Source organism: Genypterus blacodes, unplaced genomic scaffold (genome assembly GCF_046128005.1).
Source record: "Genypterus blacodes isolate CSIRO-AG114 ecotype Tasmania unplaced genomic scaffold, CSIRO-AGI_Gbla_v1 ptg000013l_1, whole genome shotgun sequence".
In the NCBI taxonomy this organism is placed as follows: Eukaryota; Metazoa; Chordata; class Actinopteri; order Ophidiiformes; family Ophidiidae; genus Genypterus; species Genypterus blacodes.
In genome coordinates, this window is record NW_027466827.1 from 828,826 (window position 1) to 850,537 (window position 21,712).

General features: G+C 44.2%; 1 long non-coding RNA gene across 1 annotated transcript; it reads right to left on the bottom strand.

Annotated features, from left to right (window-relative positions):
* Window positions 1–2,998: 2,998 nt before the first annotated feature.
* LOC143013469 (uncharacterized) lies at window positions 2,999–18,865 on the bottom strand. The gene is made up of 3 exons (XR_012965141.1): window positions 18,780–18,865; window positions 7,011–7,130; window positions 2,999–3,097 (listed from the first exon to the last, which is right to left on the bottom strand). It is a non-coding gene; the product is annotated as an uncharacterized LOC143013469 (long non-coding RNA).
* Window positions 18,866–21,712: the final 2,847 nt, after the last annotated feature.

Below are 21,712 nucleotides of genomic sequence, written 5' to 3' on the forward strand. Positions count from 1 at the left end.
ACCTTCGCTTCAAAAATTAAAGGTATGCTGCCACGCTCGCACACAAAAGGAGACTCGCAACAGGCCAGGCCAAACATCTGAGTCGTGTGCGCAAGTTGACGGCACCAATCCACGTCTATTTCAAGATTGTCACAAGTTAGAGTTCAGATGCAAAGTTCAGCGTCTTTGACCGCCTACTTGACAGCTTGTAGCACCGCTGAGCGACAGGGAATGCTCCCAGCTGCAAGAAGCACTTTATTACATTTGCTAATGAAGGGAATTAAGTCTGCAGAGGGAGTGTATGCAGAGGTAAATACTGTACACACTTTAATACCCTTTGGCTCAATATGAGGCAGGGGTGTATCTCTGTAGAGTATATAAACACAGTGCTTGAACTGCACATTTTAATTGAATGTTGTATTGCGTTAAAAGATGAAACATTGAAGACAATCAAGAAATAGGCTTCACTTGAATGTGAAAGTGCCAGGGTTCATCCGTTTGGTTCGGCGGTGAGTAGATCTGTCATGCAGAGTGACAACACGATGGATGAGTGAACGGACAGACCTACCCATTTGTCATGGTCAGCACTCTATTAACACACAAATACAAATGAAAAGAATGTTATTGGATGTATGGCAGTCGATTACAGAGTCTAAGAGCAACGACTGAGAGGAATGGAAAGCAGTGATTCATTAGCCCTGCCATCAGAGAGTTTGCATTCCAGCCAACGTCGGGTTGTCTCGCCAAACGCGGCCAGCCAACAGTGTTGTACCTTTGAGCAAACAAATCTGTTACCCAGGCTAATAACAGTACAGAGGACCTAAGCAGTAAACACAACAGGAGCGTTTTCAGACCTGGGGTTTGTTTGCTCCGGTTCAAATCAGAAACCGTTCTTCGATGCACAACTTCAACTTGTCAATGGAAACGCCTGTAGTGCGCTAGACCTAGTTCAGACCAAGTCCCCATGACAAACACGCTGTTCTACAGGTCAGATGGGACTGAATGGAGACCACCTGCTGTGTTCAGATCTGCTCAAATGAGCCGTGCCGAGGGGGGGGGAATTGATTTTTCTGATTGAACAAGACTAAACAACGTAGGTGTGAAAAAGCCCAAAGACACTTGAAGATCAGAGGACGATGTTGTGGTACAGTCTTAGCCATAGGTTCCCTCACAGCATACAGCATAGATCTACAGCTCAAAACATAACATATCAGTGTGGGATTTCTCTGATAGCTAAATCTGTACCACACAATGATCCATGCTACCAGTTTTGTAATTTCTGTTCCTAGGATACCAATGGTCCGTCACGAATAACAGGAGAGAGAAATTGACTCGAAAGTGCAAAACGCAGGATGTCAACACATCCGTGAACGTCAATCAGCACGGACCATGTGCATCCAATACAAACAGCAACCACAAACAAGCAGCTTGGACAAACAGAACTGTCGATTGTATGCCGCGATTTGTTGAAATTCAACAAGGGCTTATTGTGGAACTAAAGCACCGTTTTCTCTTTGCTTTTCCCCAAGACAAATGAAGAGGACACGCGTGATGTTTTAGCCCAACAAAGGTGATATACCATCCTCACCTGACCTGCTTCTCTGGATTATTGGCCTGAAGCGCTGAGTTGGCAGATGAGATGAAGTGATACATGAAATGACGTGAAAAAGTAGAGCCACGTGAGTGAAGAGGAGAACCTGACAGGGGTTTGCAGAATGCACGTACCGCCACCAGCTCTACAGATTCTCTTTCCCCCCCCTATCAAAGATTACTTACCTGCGCTAATAAACACGGAAAGGCAGCTGGAAGTGGAGGCAGGAGCAGAGATGGCATTCCGCCACGGCTTGCACTGTTAAACTAAAATCAAGTAAGCGGGGATCCGAGAGAAGAAGAGGCTGTGGATGCGGCAAAGCACTCACGGCTCATTTCCCTCCTTCCTTTGACCCCTGGCGACCTTTCACTATTGCAGCGCTCTGATCTGCCTTTGCAAAACAGGAGCGTGTAACACAGAATGAGAACAGACAGCTTCTTTTCGGAATTCAATTACAAGGCTAGGCGTTAAAGCAGCTCAGAGGGATTTGCCAAATTCTGCTCCCGCTAAATGCCGGTGACACTTAGCGTGGTAAAATTTTGGAAACTGCATTTGCTTAATAATCACATAATCAATGAGTGATTGAAAAGGCAGCTTTTGCGGTCATGCTCCCAGTAAAGGGAGACGTACTTTGCAATTCAGTTTTCATTCTATTCATAGACCGGTTAAGAGTACCGACATCACCGGGTCAACTAAACATGTTTATTTGTTTTACTAGTTGAGCATTACATCCTTAAATATGCACTTTGACTTTTATTATCCATCCTAAAATCCGTCATCGTACGACCTAAAGATCACCGGTAGAAGAAGACCTACTAACTCACAAGTGTCCTCCTACAAGCTTCTGATAAGACACAGAATAGATAAATGCTGACTTTTGGATTTGGACTTCTCCTCCTGCTCCTCATCCTCCTCCCTCAGGGAGGATGCTCTTTTTCAAAGAGCACCCGGTTCAGGGCTTCACATTTAAGTAATGACTAAGCTCATCCATACATCATTGGTGTCAGACAGTGGATCACATAGGACCCTGCTGGAGGAGGCAACAGGTTGATCCCGGTGTAGATGAATCGTGTCATAGCTGAATAATAAAAGCCCATAAGAGTTCTTGGTTTAAAGTGATGATTCTCTTCCTGCAAGTTGCATTTAAAAACCTCAAAGCGTTCGCAGCCCATCACTTAGCCCTGATTGGCTCTCCTCATGACTAAGTACTTGGACATCAAACTCAATCTGAGCCATAATGCAGCTAAATTATGGAGATTGAGTTCTATCACACTCCTAATTGCAACACTGATAGTAACGACCAAAAAAAAAAAAAAAAGCTCAAGGACATTTCCCAGCTGATACTCCTCCCAAGTCTACAGATTGATTTGTGTGTGTCTGTGCGCGTGTGTGTGTGTGTGTATGAGTGACGACACGACTTACCGCTTCGCTGTTCTCCCCAGACTTAGCCAGCATCTCCTGCAGGGCCCGCACTGACAGGGACTGCTCCAAGACAAAGCTACAAATACAAAGGTCGGGAGGAACATACTGCCCGGTGGAGGGGATATTGGGGGAGGGGGAAGAGAGAGAGAGAGAGAGAGAGAGAGAGAGAGAGAGAGAGAGAGGGATGAAGAAATGTCAGTCACAAAGGCAATTAACAGGCTTGTCCCTTAGATACAAAAGCAAAATTCCTTTAACACTTTGACTTTAACTTGACTGTGCTTGTGCCTTTGTGCCCCCTTACTCCACAGAGGTTGTTTATCCTGTGTTTATCCTCCATAATGACAGAAGCCAACCAAAGTTTGGGCAATTCTGCTTGACAACTTAATTGGACAACTGGAAAATATGTTTTTCCAGTTGTCCATTTAATATAAATGAATACGTTTACGAGATGTAAAAATGAAAAATACCCTCATTCCTTTTCTCCCAAATCCAGGAAGACGTCAGCTTTAAGTCTGCCCACACATACATCATCTCAGCCTCATTCGGCTATTTATAGAGCGGATCTCTGACAAATGTTTGTTGGGCTAAAAATTACTCTCATTTCTCCCTCCAACAAAGAAAAACCGAAACGAGATTGGCTTGATAACAACAAAACACAGTGGTACAATACTATACAATTGATTTTACAGAAACACACACACACACATACAGTACACACCCATATTGCAGAGGCAGTGATTACCATGATTGTTAAGTAAATAAACCACAGGCACCGATCTGAGAAAGTGAAATAACAATTGCTCGGTGGTCATAAATAACTGGGATGACTTTTTTTTTTTGCCGTGCTGCTGTGTCGCTAATGGCCAGTTTCGGGTTATGAAGAAGAGCTGTCAAAAAGTGTGGTAGCCTGCGGGCGCAATGTCCAATAATGAGCGTGGGCCGGGCCTTATCCTTCCGATCCCGGGTCATGTGCTTGTGCTATAATTGGCCCCCGGATCCTTCATCCACTTTCAGGGAACTATTTATGTTTGTGTGCACGCTTTGGATCGATCGCTGCTGCCGTGATGTAAGATATGCTGTAATAATAAAAAAGGTTGTTAAAGAGCTGGAAATCTATAAGATATGTGGGTATAATGTGTAACAACCCGGCAATAAATCCCATTTTCCCTGTAAGATTGGGGTTTGGTGTGGACGTGGTGTCACAGTGGCTCAAGTTTCAGTCCTGTGCTGGTGTTGGATGACACTCGAGCTTTAAACATCCTCCCTTATGTAAAGTGTGTACAGTCAATGCCGTGTGGCTGTGTGACGCAAATGTTGGAAACACTTTTGATCACACGGAACGAAACATTACACAGCTGGATAATCTAAGCACATATTTTGGGACTGAGGCACTGGATTGCGTCATATATGTACACAAACGTTGAACACAACCAATAACCCCATGAAAAACTCTATTACTGTATATGTGGTATACGAGTAGTTCAATTAAAAGGGCTAATAACATAAATACTAAGAAAAAATGATTGGCAGAAATAATTTTTGATCTAAATCTAGGACCCCTGTTGAAGTCTGAAACATGAATTTACTGTCTGATGTGCTAGATGGCAGTGTTGGTAAACAGCAGGCTGTTGATGTGATTTATAAATAGCACGTAAGCAAATTAGCCGTAAGCACAGTAACTCATGTCAGTGCTCACGCCCCCCCCCCCCCCACCTCATGTATGTAAATCTAAACTACTAAATACATAGTTACACCGTGTATGTAATAATTACCGCTATGCATCACTTCTCCACCCAGAAGAGATGGAGGAGTGATTTAAAGGCGTTGATGCCTGCACTGACTCAGTAACCTAGCCAACTGACCTCTGACCTCTGCACTGAAGTGAGAAATATGAGCAGGGCATAGAGAGCTGCTGGGTGATAATGAGGACGGCTCTCTGTAACTCAACACAAACCTGTGCTGTGAGATCCTCCAACGCCAGTGCCTGTGTGTGTGTGTGTGTGTGTGTGTGTGTGTGTGTGTGTGTGTGTGTGTGTGTGTGTGTGTGATTATGAGCAACAGCACAGAGAGGTGAAAGAATGAGGATATGGTTTTATCCACTCGGCAAGGAAACGCCACATCCAAGCAAACAAAGCATAATTTTGTTGCTCACATGTGGAACGCATCCTATTTGTGTTACATAAATATGAGGACATCTAATCTTATATGCAAGGGTATCCGCAAATATTAGGATTTTTGGTCACATGAGACTCGCTTCTCTTCTTCTTGGTCCGCAATCAATCTTCAACTTCAGAGATAATGAAGTTGTGGAGCTGAAAGTTGAGTTGAAAGCTTGATTGATTATTGATTTATGAATTCCATTTGCATCAGATTTGCATCCACCTCCTTCTCCATTGTAAACACAGAAATTAGATAGGGAATATTTGAAAAAGGGAAATAAATCTTAAACTAGGCATCAAGGGATTAAGTGTAAATGGAGATATTGCAGATGCTGCCGGGGTCAGTTGAATACTTTTAAACTCTTTCGCCTGCAAAAAGATACAACACAACGCAGCCAAAGCTGTGGTTTCCTGAGACCTTACACACTCGCAACCTTACATCTCTCGTGAATTATTCACTGCCAATTTTTCCAATTATCACGCTTCTTCTCGGCCCGACTGAATACTCTCCCTCGTCGGGCTGGGAACAGAAGACACTTTCTTTGGTCACAGTGACCTTTAAAGTCTCTTTATGCTCTGCAGGGAGCTGGAGACAAGCCAAAAGTATAAATCTAAAAAAAAGGGTGAAATATTAAAAATAAATTAGAACCTGTTGCACAATTTGGCAAGTGTGTCCAAACCTGTCATTATAATAGCTTCATACACATCTCCATGTATTCTCCAATGTGCGTTGTTCATATATTTTGATATCAAGTTGCGCACAATTCTTAGAGTCTAAAAATAGCAGCGGTACATGGTAGTACGTGACTTACAAGGTAAACCTGTGCCATTTTTTAAAGTCTGGCTTCGTACTCTTTATCAGTCCGAGGCAGGTCGCCAGGTTTGTTTAGAGGCTCTGGAAATGAGGTGTCAACACCTGCGATCAGCCAACGTATGACAGCACCCCTCCCCTCCGTGCCAAACCCACAGCCTCCCCCATCCTCAACATTCAGCTGCACGCCATAGAGCGAGGAGGAGAGAGAAGGGGCGTCGGCACCAAGGTGAGAGGAGGGGGCCCGTCCAGACCTCTGCAGGTGTTACTCTCGGCTCCAGAACACTCCCCGCTTGGCAGGCAGGAACGCGACCTTGTCCCGATTCAATCAGGCTCCGCAAAAGCATGACAGGCTGGAGTTGGGAGGTTTTTAAGGCTGTGGGAAACGCTGAGGAACAGGAGCTCAGGTGTGTGGTGCTGAAACTAATAACAACACCTGTAATGCTGATGCCATACTGTCTATTATGACTCTTACTGAATCACTAACAGAATGAGCCAGATGGCAAAGCTCCTCTCCCATCTGTATTAGTAGTATCCTCATTGTTTGCCACAACAGAGCAGCATTTTCATCATTTTTTTGTGGTTGCAAGCATATTTATAAATATTTGTGTCTGCTTGATCCAGATCCAGATCTAGATTGGGGCTGAATTGCCCCTGCTGAGAGTCCGTGGTGGGACACCATACAAGAATCTCAACTTTCCAATTCAAACCCCATTAATCTAAGAGGCACAAGAAATGAAGGGGAAAGGCACTCAGAGGACAAACAGCTCGAGGCGGAACACATCACAAATGTCTTTTTGATTTACGGTTATATAACTCACAGACGTTTCCTTCTATGCCTTAAAATGCATGAGTCAGGCTCCCTGTTTCAATGGAAGAAAACACGCTATTGTGCATATTCAAAAAGGGGACGTATTGGGCACTAACGGATCCACTTCGTCTACATTTAGCTACAGCACCACTGTGCACACTGAGTAAACATTGTAGGTACTGCTGATGTAAACATGGGGTTTGTCTTACTGGATGCAAAGCTCTGTGCTGGCCTCACCTTAGCTTCAGATGTGGGTTCCAGGTAACACACGCGATTTCCGAGTCCCTCAACAGCCAGGCAGAATTTGCGATGCTCCTTCGCGGTGACGGCGACACTCTGGAGCACGACCTCATCCTCCTGTTAAAGGTAAAGGAGACAAACGAGTGTGAGAGTCGGAGCAATACAAAAAGGAACAAGACCCACTGGGTGCGTTTCTGAGCTTCATAAGTCTATCCCCGAATAGAGATATAGCCCGAGATGATGAGCAAGGAAAGGTTTTGGAAAGTTTTCTGACCTTTTGTCACTGCTGGAAGATGCGTCAGCCTAAATGCTGAAGCACATTTTACAAAGAGAATGAAGATAAACTGCTGGGTGCAAGGAAAGGCTGACATTGAAAATGACTGACGGGATGTAAAGGGGAGAGCGTGGGAAGGTTTCTAATTTAAAAATGCACAAAAAAAGGGTTTTTCTGACAACAATGCAACAACACAAACAGTTTCCCTCGCTGTCAAATTACATTTAGGGATATGGAAGAAAAACTGCACCTTTTTCTTCAAATTAAAACAAGTGAGGGAAAAAGGAGAAGAGAAATTAATATTTGGCACAATCACACGCAGCAAAGGAAAACCATCTTGGATGATTGGTGGTCTCCTCGATTCAATCAGCGAAACTAAATGAACATCTGTATGTGTCGGGGGCGGAGAGAGTGGAGCGCTATACAAGTCGATATTGATTTTGTGTGTGTGTGTGTGTGTGTGTGTGTGTGTGTGTGTGTGTGTGTGTGTGTGTGTGTGTGTGTGTGTGTGTGTGTGTGTGTGTGTGTGTGTGTGTGTGTGTGTGTGCGTGTCCCTCCAGCTTGCGTCCCACACTAATCCCAGCTGATGGTTGCCATGGCTCTGGCTCCCACTTCCCACAGCCGTATTAATTCAGTAGATATAGATACAGACAGCACAGCACCCACGGACTGAGGGAGTGAGCTAACTGGCCAGAACACCAACATCTGAAGGAATGGCAGACGCGACTGAAAGCTGCCAACTGACTACATGGAACGAAAGCTTTTCCAGCCAAAAGTAAACCAAACATGTATTGAATCCAAGACTTGAGTCAATAAAGGAGGTGCCTCAGCATCTCAACAACACACTGGATCCACACTGGATTCATCCACACTGTATGTAGGGAATAGAGTGTTGTCCAATTTTAGTAGTATGTCTGAAATGAGTGTAAACGATACTGTCAGAGTGATCTAAGATTCAACGCCTGAAGTAATTCTATTTACTCTGCGCTCCAAAATATTGTGATCTACATTATCCCACAGAAACACTGACATAAAGAGGCTGATTGCGTTTGGTGCAGCCAAGCGTTGCTCAAACAAAGAGGCCGCTGTTTAGAATATTAATGAAAATCCAAATGCAATACAAAAGATAGCCAAAATGTCAACATCAATTTCAGGATAATGTGTGTGAATACACCCATTATAAGTATCATACATTTTAGCTTCAATCAAGTAAAAACAAGCGGTTACATCATACAGTCAGGTAGGAGGCTTCAAAGGAACATAAGGGGAAATTTAAGGGGAAATTTAAGGCGAAAATTAAGAGTTTAAGGAGATATAAAAACAATATGGCTTATAGACCTCTGTCAGACCTGTAACTAACACACTTAAGTCCTAATTTTGCAGTAAAGAACCCCATTACACCTGAGATGTAACAGAATAACAAAGTCCTTAAGCAGCAACAACCTGACAAAAATAATACTCTAATGTGTTTTTGTTACAGGGCGATCAAAGTAACGGTGTTTGGAGCCGGTAACTGTTGCCAGAGTGAAATGTGATTGTGAGCTAAATGAGTCCAAACCTGAATGAGAGTCTGGATCAGAGCCCCGCAGCCCGTATTTGGGCTTCAAACAAGCAATTAGTGAGCGGAGAATGCATTGATGTCGGCTCCGAGATCCCTGCCGTGGTTTTCATGCGAGGAAAACACAGCTAATTGTTCCAGGCTAAGGATAGAGAAACCAAATATGACCATGAGCTGACCAAAGACTTATCACCTCCTTAAATTTGTGTAAATAAACCTCTTTGTTTTCAGCTGTTTGGAATTCTGATGGGCCCGGCAAGGCTCCTGGCACGCCCACAAACTTGCTATATATATACACTTGTGTGTGTGAGTGTGCATGGCTGCTCCTCTACCCCCCCCATTGCCACGGGGAAAATCATCTAAAAAGCATTAAGTCCGTGATGGGACACCGACACTACGAGCACGGAATGAACGAACAAAACGAAATGGAGCTTTAAGAGGAATTCCATGGAGTGAAATCGTATGGAGATGTTCTTATTCTGATCGGATATTTTGGCAACTTGGAGACTTCGAGTTTCAAAAATCTAAGTGGTCATTGGATCAGAATGCCCCACAGCATGGATGTGGCCCATTCCCAGAGGGCATCTGAGCCGTGTGAAGCGATGAGAAGAAGAGGAGAATGGACGACGACGATGACGCCACACGGATCTAAAAACGTACAAAGGCAGGAGACACGATGGAAAGGTGGAGGTATGATCAAACATTGTGCTCGTCCGCCAATCAGACCTCAGTATTTGCACTACAAAGTATAACCACGGTCAAGATAATCTCTTAATAGGGCTCATTTCTCTCTCACTCTTCACCCCTTGACTTGATCCCGAGCCAGGGAATCTGGTGAATTTGCGGCAAAGCGATCCTCAGAGCAGCAGTGCAACCATCTGTTAGACAGCTAAGGAGCAGCGGCAGGACTATGTATAGGGCCCTGGCCTGAGGCAGGAGCTCAGTGAAGGGTGGGTGGGTGGGTGGGTGGCTGCTTTACCAGGGCTCCCATGTGTAGCGAGGGAACATGACCCTGCCTTCTCCCCGCGCGACCCCACCTGCCCCTGGTCCTCCTCAGCAGAGCCTCTCTAGGGCCTTGAAGCTCCGTCGCCAAATGGACTTTATCAACAAAAACCCTCTAATGACGTTCTCGTCTGGGCTTTCCGTGAATGATCGCAGCCACTACTGCCCCTTTAAAGCTCCTCCGCTGTGCCCGCTCTGTGCCATCTCGTCCCCTCTCTCTCTCTCGTCACTCACTGAGCAGCGGGCCTGACGGACAGCAACAGGTGCGCGTGTGTGGGCCGATGCATCCCAGTGGCCGAAACCCGAGAGCTCCCGATGCTCCGGAGGGCCAAATAAACTCCCACAACTCACCCAGCGCTGCCACCAATGTGAACTTGAGAAAAGGTGAATCTCCTCAATCCCTCAGCACTGCTATTTTGACCCGCATGCTTTGCACATGCTCAGTCGTAAGGGGGGGGGGGGGGGGGGGGTGCGAGAGCGACTTCAAGATCCGACAATGGCATGTGAGCGTAGTGTTAAAGACTAAAACGAAGGTCCAGCCAGTTTGCCCTCTCGCTCTCGGCTGCCTCAGTGTGAAATCCGTCCAAATCCCGGACTCCTCAGGTGTAACATTCCTCATAAATGTCAAACGTAGTGATAAGCGCAGGTTAAGCTATGTGATTTGAATAAAGCTTCACTAACAACACGGGGGTGAGGCGGCTACAGTGTAGATGTGCAAGAACTACAATCTGATACGCCTGATAGCAGCTGAGGTCGGTGTCAATCAAAGCATAGAGATTCACTGCACAAACTATCCTTTCTGATGATCTGTCCATTTTTAACTGCATGTGGTTGTGGAGAATTAGAACAACTAGGGGAAAAATATAATCTGGTCCAACAGCCAGCAGGACGGAACAAATTAAAAGCAAAGGAGAGACTGGCTTTGTGTTTGCATTAGAAGTTTAGCCAGGAAATATTACATTTCATCATTTCCATTACAGATGAGGGGGATTGGTGTGTTTCCCTGTGTGCCAATGACAAACCTCGCTCAGATTGAGAGACACTGGACACACACAGGAGACACAGCTGCATCACTCCGAGGCAAATGCTAAAGCCGCAATATTTGCAAGGGAGATCACTACATCTTTGTTTTCTGCGGCGTACGCTGGCTGTCTGGCTGTGCTGCTCCTCCACGCTAAATCTGATTTATTGTCACGCTGTGAGCATAATTTGCATTTTATTGACTGGATCTACAGCTTTTCCTCGGTGTTTGGCTTCTGTAGAGGAAGGGAGAGGGTCCTTGTTATTGTTTTCCATTCTTTGCTCCCCTATCGTGGTGTGTTGTGGTTTGGCGAGTGACCAGCATAGCAAGATTGTCCACAACGGAGATTAAGTCATAAAGTGGCTAGTTGTGGAATAATGCACTGCAAATCTTTGTTACATTTGTTTGTTTTCAAGAGAAGATGATTGAAGAAAATATTGAAATATTAATGAGATAAGTTTGATATTTATTCTGGGGGAAATCATTGTTACATTGCGTAATAAATATAATCTATAGATTAATCGACTAATCGAAAAAATAATCTGTAGATTAATCGTTTAAAAACAACAATCGTTAGGCGCAGCCCTAGTTTCAACATGTTGCAAGGATTAAGTCCTGTGGATCCGTAGGGGTCCAACAGACGGTGGACGGCCAAATATCTCCATTACGCTACAATGTCAAATCTTGTCTGGAGAGCTGTAACTCTCCATCTGACAGCCATCTGCTGAAATGTAATGGATGCCACTAGAGTCCATCATTGTCCAAACCAAGGATGAAATTATATTTATATCTTGAAAACCCCCTAAAAAGGAGGAGGAAACAGAGAAAAGTCATTGATCCCCATCCATGTTAAAGGTTATGTGTACTCTGCCTGTCCTGCCCAAATGTATTCTGGGATAGAAGCCGACCAAGAAGCACATAAACAGTTCTTGACACTTCCCACAGTTAAGAACCGTCTCTGACCTTTAGAGACAAACAGGAGACATTTGTCCATAAAAGTGTATTCAAAGTTATGCCATCACTGTCACAAGTACTACGCAAGTCACACGTCTGCGAGATTGCAAATGCAGGAGGGTATGTGTGTGTGTGTGTGTGACTTGTGTGCGATATCGTCAATCAAGCTGAATAATGCACCACATATCTGAGCTCTGTATTTCGGGAAAAAATGAAGTCGGGCAGGTTTTTGCCCGGCGATGCTTTGCCATGGATCACCAGCTCACAGGATTTATACTTTCCCATAACAAATTGGATTTTCTTTGCTCGGTATGAATGCACATTGCTCCAGAACTGCTTCAAATAATAGAGGGCTAGACAAAGCATGCCAGGCTCCGCCCACGTCAGCACGGAGAGGCGCCGCTTCAGGACAGGGACAGAGCGTGCACACACACACACGGTGTGTGTGTGCGCCCCGTTGATGTACATCATCCTGTCTGAGGAGACAGAGGGGACAGAGGCCAGACGTATTGCTGAGTGAGGACAGTTTGTGTGTGTGTGTGAGTGTGTGTGGCTGAGAGTGGAAAAAGACATAGACAGGAAGAAAAGTGCAGAGATCAGGTGAAGTGAAATCATTCGCCTCGGGCCATCCTCAGCCAACTTTGCGTGTACACACACACACACACACACACACACACACACACACACACACACACACACACACACACACACACACACACACACACACACACACACACACACACACACACACACACACACACACACACACACACACACACACACACACACACAGCTTCTGTCTGATTTGATGCACAGATAAAGATGATTTGCACGGCAGGAGGCGGCAATCACGGTCAGCGTTATGATGCGAGACGTTTCTCTTCTATATGGATTTTGGAGGATGCCAAATCTTTCATCACAAAGATTGACTCGCCGTGGCCGTGGGTCAACGGAGGACAAATTCATTGAGCATTTAAGCGTTTGACAATAGATCAATCGCAGGGTGTGACATGGTTAACCTTGGCAGTGGTTACAGGAACAATAGAAAATGGTGTTTCTACCACATGGAAACAGATTTATCAATGCAGGAACACAAACAAGAATCACAACTTCAACCCGTGGACCATTTCTCAACTTGCACGTACTTGCCTACTGCTCGGACGTCCCGGAGCAAGGCACCTAAATAGAGGTCCAACATTTTGGATCCGACCCAAATAGACCTAAATAGAGAGAGAGGACACCGAGGCTGGCAGCAGTGTGATGTACCAGCAATTAACAGCAGCAGGTTTCCTCTTATCTTGCTCCTCACAATGCTTGCTCCTTCACACTCTCCATCTTGCTGGAAAAGGCGTCTACATCCGAGCAGCGGCAGACAGATGAGACTAAAGTTGTGCAGGACCTGGCCGGCTGTGACTTTAAATGAAAACCAACTGGGTGACCGGGGTCACAAACAAACCTGGGAGAGTCTCGCCGTCAGTCGGCGCCATTTTCAGCCCTCGCAGGGTGATTAATGAACATAATTATTTGGGTTGAGAGTCTCCTCACGTTGCTGCCCCGGCTCCTCCCACAGCTACGAGCCCCTGCACCTCCAGAGCAACATAAAGCAAATGAAATCTCTGTGCCATCGACAACTAAGACGGAACTGAAGATGGAATCAAAGCAAAATCCAGCCTGAGAAAAACCTCATGTGTGCATGTGGGATGGAATGAAATAGAGAAGTTTGTAGTCTTTTACTGCCACATAGATTATAAGTATAAAATTGTGCAGATGTGGCGAGTTATTATCAATAAAAATTCTGCAAGAGATTAACAATTACACATGAACAATAATGAAACTTATTACTACATGTCTGAGTAATTTGCCATGGTAACGGCATTCCCATTGATTTGAAGTGCGAATAGGACCTGCTGTCAAATCTTTGTTCAATGTCATCAATTTTAATGCGACTCATTCGGCATGAAATATTGAAGGGAATGACATCATTATTTCACTGAATGCTGTGAGCCGCCGGTGTCTCATTTAGCAAAGTCGCATCAAAAAGTAGTGAGCCGAGGTCCCTGCCACCTTTACGCCGGGAGGTTACATAAGTGATAGCGATGTCATCAGCCGCGCCATCCTTCAGTGGGGGGGAGCTGAAGCAGTGCCATCAGCGCTGGATCAATCAATACAGAAGGAGATCCTTCTCTGTTCAGTTTGGATTAGAGTGAGATTGGGTTCACCTGTCAGGATGCGACACAGACCTGACGTTACCCACGCTTTCAAACTTTGCATCAGGAGTATGGACAGACAGTATGGATCTTCTACATGAGCATGTGTGGCCTCTGCTATCCAACATCACTGCTCAGATCTGCAAATCATCATCCATGTGAACATACTGCATCTATCTGGGGGATTTACATTTCAACTCAGGTTTGACTTCAAATTATGAAGTGTTTCCCTAAAGGATACATCAAGTTCTAAAGTCGCATTGCAAACTGATTGCAGACTGGTTGAATGCGACTAAAACCTTGAGTTACACCAGCTTTCTCCTCAACACCACTTTTGGTTGCGTCACCTTTGACCTCTCCTTGACAACAGACCTTCTGCTCCTGTCCACAAGCGATCAATGTAATGACGTCACATCATCACAACGTTAGCAAATCAATCATAAACTGTCTACATATTTTAATCAGCCTTCTATAATGGAGTCAATCCTGACATATCTTCTTGTTACATTATTTAACTGTAACACAGAAGTAAAGGTCTAATCAAAACTGAGGCTAGAATGAGGTTTGGTGATGCTTCCAGTCTCTTCTGTCCCTCCTGGTGGATGACAACACCTCCAATCTGTGACCAAGTGATGTAATCCAACAATAACACGCTTCTCTATCTCACAAAGCTGAAGGAATCAAATCTAAACAAAACATTGGAACGTGCACCAGAAAGTAAAAGTAAAATTGTGTTTCAGTCTCATTTCATGTTTTTCCAGACTTAATTGAGTTATTTATGTTTGTTCTAGCTGCAGTTTCTGTATCAGTGCTGATACATAAAGAAGATATGAATGACATTAGCGGCCATACCAACACTTTGTCATATTAAGCTTTACAAAATCCCCTACAACACATTTGGATTAAAGCAGCTGTTTGCTAAATGCTAGTTTATCCCTATAAACATGGCGCTAAAGTGCCACTGCTGCTGCAGCTGAAGCACTAACCCTGCTGCGCTGTGGTTTGGTGCCAGGTTAGCAGAGCTGTATGTGCTGTGGAAGCTTTTAAAAGGCTAAATTTAAACCCCTGGAGTCCTGGCCTTGGTATGCAGAAGGCTTCCAGAACAACATAAACTCCAAATAAGCCCAAGGGTGCTACTGGTGGAAGCTCTGATCACCTGGTTGGTTTTGAAGGTGCGACGCACGCCGGCTTCATGCCGCCTGAACCAACTTGGTTTAATTTAACACTCCACTCTTCAGGAGTAACCGTGTTCATTATCCATCCGTTCATTCCGTCGATCTGTTTTCGTTTGGTTCAGTGTAACAGAGTCAGATGTACCTCTCTCTCTATCCACATTCTCCAGCTCTTCCTGGGGAATCCCAAAACGTTCCCAGTGCAGATGGGATACATAATCCGTCCAGCATATTCTGGGTCAGTCCCGTGGTCTCATCCCAGCTGGATGTTCCTGGGCTGGAACCCCCAGCAGGATCATTGTCCAAATACAATAAATAGGCTTAATTTTAGCTCAACTACGTATTAAATCCAGCAATACATGATAATACTTGACATGCACTTGATGCACGTCTTCTTTATGAGGTTTAATTGCATTTCTTAAAAGCCATACAATCAATGATTACACAACATGCTCATCGGTATTTGCCTCAACTGGCTGTTCTTATATTCCTTATGATGAAGCTAAATCACAACAGTCCTGACAGTTTTAATCAAGTTTCTAAAGACCAAGGAGTTGCTGAAGACAACTCATTCCCGACCAGTCAGCAGAACATCATTCCACTGGACATTGTGAAGTGTAAACGTGTGGCGGTGTGTGTGGTGCTATGGAGTTACAGCCCTTCTACACTTTGTGATAGAGGTGTAACATTTCCCTCCCCTCAGGAGCCTTTCATTGCCATTTCCTTTGATTGGAGAAGCTCTCATCGCTGCCAGTTTTCCCAACATTACACATCAACAGCAAAGAGGGCTCTGCATCCATACGTCACACAGCGGGCTGAAATTAAAACGGAATGGCTGGACCAGACCTCTGTCACCACCTGACAGTAGTATCAAATACTGGCATGCTGTGGGACTGAAGGATTCACTGCAGCAGGCTTGCCTACAGACTATTCACAGCTCATTTTAGGAGCATTCTAAGTATTCTAAATAAAAAGCGAGAAACCCACAACAGGTGCAATGTTATTTGCATAACTAATTCCCCTTCATAATTCAAATTCATTTCCCCAAAAACAAAGCTACGAGTGCAGATGGTGTCATAATAATTTAAACATTTTTCATCCAAGCAGCACACAGGCTTATTCTCGCCCTCCAGGATTATAATGTGATGTATTTCAATTAACAATCTAATTTTAGGGCTTCCTGTGAGAGCGCGTTTCTCTCACCGCTGCGGTTTGATAACAAGGATCTGTGGCCCACAGGGGCTTCCCCCCTCTCTCAAAACACTGTTGTCATCAGATAACCGGGATGCCATTGTGACAGTAGAATCTGAGAGGCGTGGGTCAGCATATCGCCGGCATCCTGAACGGTAGCAGCCGTTAAGGACGAGGTATTACCTGCCCCTGACAACCAAGCCAGCCTATAGAGGAGCTTAGAGATCAACACATTAAGGAGGGATGCAGAGCTAGACGGCGGCTGAGACGTCACAACTGAACAAACACACTATTAAGCACAAAACAGATAGCAGGGTAGTATGACTGCGAGTCGCCATGACTTTTAGCTATTTCTTGTCAATAGACCAGAATGCAACTAACATAATGCATAAATCATTTCTGGCATAAAACCATAGGGGTAAAAATTTGATGTGAATGGAGATCACACACACACACACACACACACACACACACACACACACACACACACACACACACACACACACACACACACACACACACACACACACACACACTTTCCTCTCCCATGAGCATCATACCACCAATTAGTCCAATCACAGAATGTAATCAATCCCAAAACAAAGAGCCAGACTTTTATTCTGACAGATTGCATCATCAGAGACACACTTCTGTAATAAGACTTTATAGAGAAAATGATCAAAATGGACGTCAAAGAAGGGGAACAACAGCAACAGATGTCAACCAGCAGCTTCAGAAAGTCCAACAGATGTCCAACAGGGTCCTTCAGTTCTACTTCAGATTACATCAAAGACACATATAGACTATATAACCGCTCACTCCTTTAGCTGTCACCTCTCAGTGTGATGCAGAGGAAACAACAATATTTTCTCCACATACGCCTCTCAGATTACAAATCACAGCCTTTTAACGTCACGTATTGCTTCAGAAAAAGCTGCATAAGGAGAGAAGAATACGTGAGATATTCCCACCACACCAACATACAAGCTGTCATATCATTTACAAGTCCAACTGCTGTGCATAAGCACGCAGAGCAGCCGGCAGCCCGTAAGCAATCTGCGTCAAACTCACTAAAATAGTCATGGGAAGAGGGCGGTTTGCGTGTGAGCACAACTTAGTGAAACTCGTCTCCCGTGAGCCCAGTGGGAATAAATCCGTAAAAGTATTAATAGCAGTGACTGGTTGTGTGTAACGCGGGATAATACATGAGTTTTATGGTTAAACGCGTTCTGGAATCGCCGTTTCAGACGTATGAGAAAGCCCCGATACATGCATGAGCCAAAGCCGCTTCACCTGCAGGATGAGCGGGGATCGCCGCGATTGAGACCCGGCGACAGGTGCGCTCGGGCCGGCGGGCGCTACGTGCAACCTGCGGTAACTTCCAGAAATACGCGCACGAACGATCCCGGTGGTTTAACTTCCACGATACATCCCGAAGTTGGAATCGCTCGCTTGCTCACTCACTCAGCTCTCCACCAACGCAACCCGCGTTAATTGGCGGCTTGTAACGGGGGGGGACGTCAAAGCCCGAGCAAGGGGCGCCACGACCGGGATTCGCTTTTACTTACAGTTCTCAAGAACTGGATCTCATCTTCTCCTTCTCCGCCCTCAGCCATGGCTGTGAAGGAGCCTGCTCAGACTCTGGAAGCCACCACTGACTGCCCGCAGAAACGCGATGCTGTGCCCCTGAAGCCGATATTAGCATAGAGCTCATCCACAGCCATATAGGGCAGCCCGTCCGAGCCCCCCTCCTCCTCCTCCTCCTCCGCCTCCCACCTGCCCCTACATCCACCCTTCCTCCTCCTCCCTTCCTCCTCCTCCTCCCTGAGTGCCTGCACCCTGACAACCAGCAGCAGCAGTGCGGACCGCAGGACGCGCGGAGTCGGAGTATCAAAGGAATGATGATGCATTATCGATGATGATTGATGATTGATGATCAGAGATGCTGAAGGGCACACACACACTGACACTTTTGAAAGGTGAGGCTCCAGCAGCAGGTTTAACAGCTCCCATCTGGGAATGATGCATGGTGGTCAGGATTAAATAAATGAGAGCAAACAGGACTGGATTGAAATTTATAGATGGACCTGTCTCTCCATTCAGCCCCCCGGGCATCCCAATCGATTTCACACACAAAACACCTGTTTGGCAGACTTGCTTGTGCTACGCGCGCACACACACAGAAACATACACACTATTCATTCCAATAAACAGAGATGGAGTGTCATGTGTGTTTGCTGTTTGTTTTGGTCTTATGGTTTTGTAGGTAAAACTGATTTACGTGCGGAAGTGGCGACATGACACATCTGTTTGAGTCTGAACAACAGATTCCGCATTCGAGTCAAACTTCCCGAAACAAAAACAACAACTCGTTTGGCAACACTTACCTTGTTTTGAAAGACATTTGTTGGTTTTCCTGTGCAGCTGGAACGGATAATTCTCCCTCTTATGCACTGTAAAAGTTACGTGAAAGTTTAACTAAACAACATTGTTACCGGAAATGACGCATCCAAACGTTCTTCTTCTTCTGTCATTAATCTGCATGAGTTTATCTCCTTTAGCTTCTGTTTTGCTTTGAGATTTTACCTGAAATATTTCAAAAATACGTTCAAGCACATTTTTTTCATACAGTTATATTATATATTATACATATATAATATTATACAGTTTCATAATTAAATGATTTTAAGCTTGATAGTGAAATTAAACTAAAACTAAACTTAAATTAAGAGGACAAAATATGAATATACCTGTTGATTGTTGTGATACATTGTAATACATTTGCTCTAAATTATCTTATGTTGTACTTGTTGTACTCATGTATTTTTATAAATGCAGTGCAGTATTCTCACTTATATTAGAAGCAGTGGTTTCTGTTTGTAACTTTAACGTTACTGTCAGTGAAAAAGTGATTGATTTATTGACGATTTAACAAGGAATAAAGAGCAAATATTTGTTTCCACACATACTTACTTATTTATTTGCTTATATTTACTTGCACAATCGTATTTGCTTGCTGCATGAACCTGATTGACAGATTTATTTGCTCACTGTTCCCTTGTTTGCCAGTTTACTTGCTTACATACTCTCTTACCTACTCCATTATTACATAAGTGTAAACAAAAGAAGCTCAAACTCTGGTTGGTTTGGAGTCTCTTTGTTCAAGGATTGAGAGTTTGTCAATGCACAACAAAGACTTTTCTTATTCTTTTCTTCTTTCTCATAATCAAGTCCAAATAGTCTAGTAATTAGGCTACAGTAATGAGAATATAGGCTGGTAACAAGAGCTGTCAGTGTGATAAATCAATCTATTATGTGTCGGAGCATTCAGTCATAAAGCCACCACTCACCACCTTTCCCTTCATTTAGCCATTCAGATTTCATTCATAACAATTAATGAGATACAGTATATAACAAATGCTACTGTACCATTAAAATAAAAGAATTAAATGCAAGTATGACATGAATGCTGAGCCCACAGATATTAGCCAATACGGTTAATTATAATAAGCGGTATACATATATATATATATATATGTATTAGATTCATAGTTTGCTCCAAAATCCAATTATTGCATTTCCACTTAGAATGAAAAATCTACGTTTGCAGCCAAAGACATTGCTGACACCTAGTGGCCATCAACGGAACTGATACTAATTACACAGCAGGCTGAACAAGATGTGGGCAGTTCAAGTCTATTATTAATCTGTCATTATCTACTTAAATGATCTATGGCTCTATTAGAATGCAATTAATTATAAGAAGTTCTTTGTACTTATAAGATCCAATATTCTATATATATTCCATATCTATTTCAAGTTATCTATACCGCTGTGGTTTTAATTAATTTCTATTTTCTAAATGTCAGGTGAGCCAAGTGCAGAAGCGGCACTGACCTCCGTGTGGAGCTCAGTGTGGTGACCTAAATAGAGTTGGTGGTCAGAATGGCTAGAGGCAGAAAAGATCATTGATATATAAAGTTAATTACTTTAGGTGCTAGTGCTTTTCTAAGTCATACCCATTTTTAATCATATCAGCCAGGAGTTCATCCAAATCGCTACTGGTGATGACGAGGTGCTGCCCTCGTCCGTCACCGCAGTGGGCAGGAACTGTTTTGTCACAGTCACTGCAACTGCATCAGAGTATCAACCAGCTGCTAAACAGAGAGGCACGTCCATTACAGGTACGTTTATCTTTGTCATATATTCCAATTTCAAATCTATTCCCTATTTATGTCTAATGCTGTACGTAACAATCGTTTACAAAAGGTTGTAGACATTGATTGTGTGTTGTTAATGCTCTGCCAAGTGTTCACTTGTAGTCAGGAGAGTGGAAACATTTATTTCATATTCATGAGCAATTTCCTCAAGTCTCTAGTGATTGTACTAGAATAACTATAAGAATAATTAATTCATGTAAAATAATTCATGTTATCTATTGGAAACCAAGCACATCTGTGATCTAGTGTCAGGCGTCATAGTAAAGTGTTTTTAATTAACACACACTCTTCCATTACAGTACATATGTGTATGTGTGTGTGTGTGTGTGTGTGTGTGTGTGTGTGTGTGTGTATTTCTAATAAATATATACATATATTCACTTGAGGATTACGTTTTTTTTTTCTTTTGCCGTTTCCCAAAGGGACAAGATCCAAATAAGGGATCATGCAGGATAGTCACACCACCTTCCACCTCTACATCCCCATCAGCCTACTGAGCCGTGTGAGTCCATCCCTCTCCCCCTGCACGTGCTCAGTTCCTCCCTCTAAAGCCAATCTGAAGCACCAACCAGCACTAACCTCTACGAGCGAGAAGGAGGGACCGGCTGAAATTGTGCAGCAGGGTCAAGCAGACAAATGCAGCATCAAGGACTTCAAAGTAGTAGAGGAACCCTCTGAGATCCAGACAAAGGGGTTACTGCTGCGTTCAGAGGTGCAAGTTTTCATGGGCATGGGCAACCAACAGGGCATGAAGATTAAGGCGAACGTCCATGATTATGAAGAGAGCGAAGATATCCTGTCAAAGTTTTCCAGGATTCAGATCCCTTGTACGAGAAGGAGAAGAGCGGGCAGGTTAGTACCGGAGCATCCGTGGACCCCATTGAAGGGAAGGAGACGAGCAAATCTCTGGAAAACACGCTCTCCTGTGTTTGAGGAAACAGAGGAATGGGCTTTAGAGGAACAGAGGCCGGATGTGTGCACTCCAGTCAGGCGTGAGAGAGGCGGGTGGGAAGACAGGCAGGACCGAAGGATTTCAGTGTTGGAGGAGAAGGATAGCAATACTCCACATGACTCAACTCCATCACGGGGCGCAAAGTTCC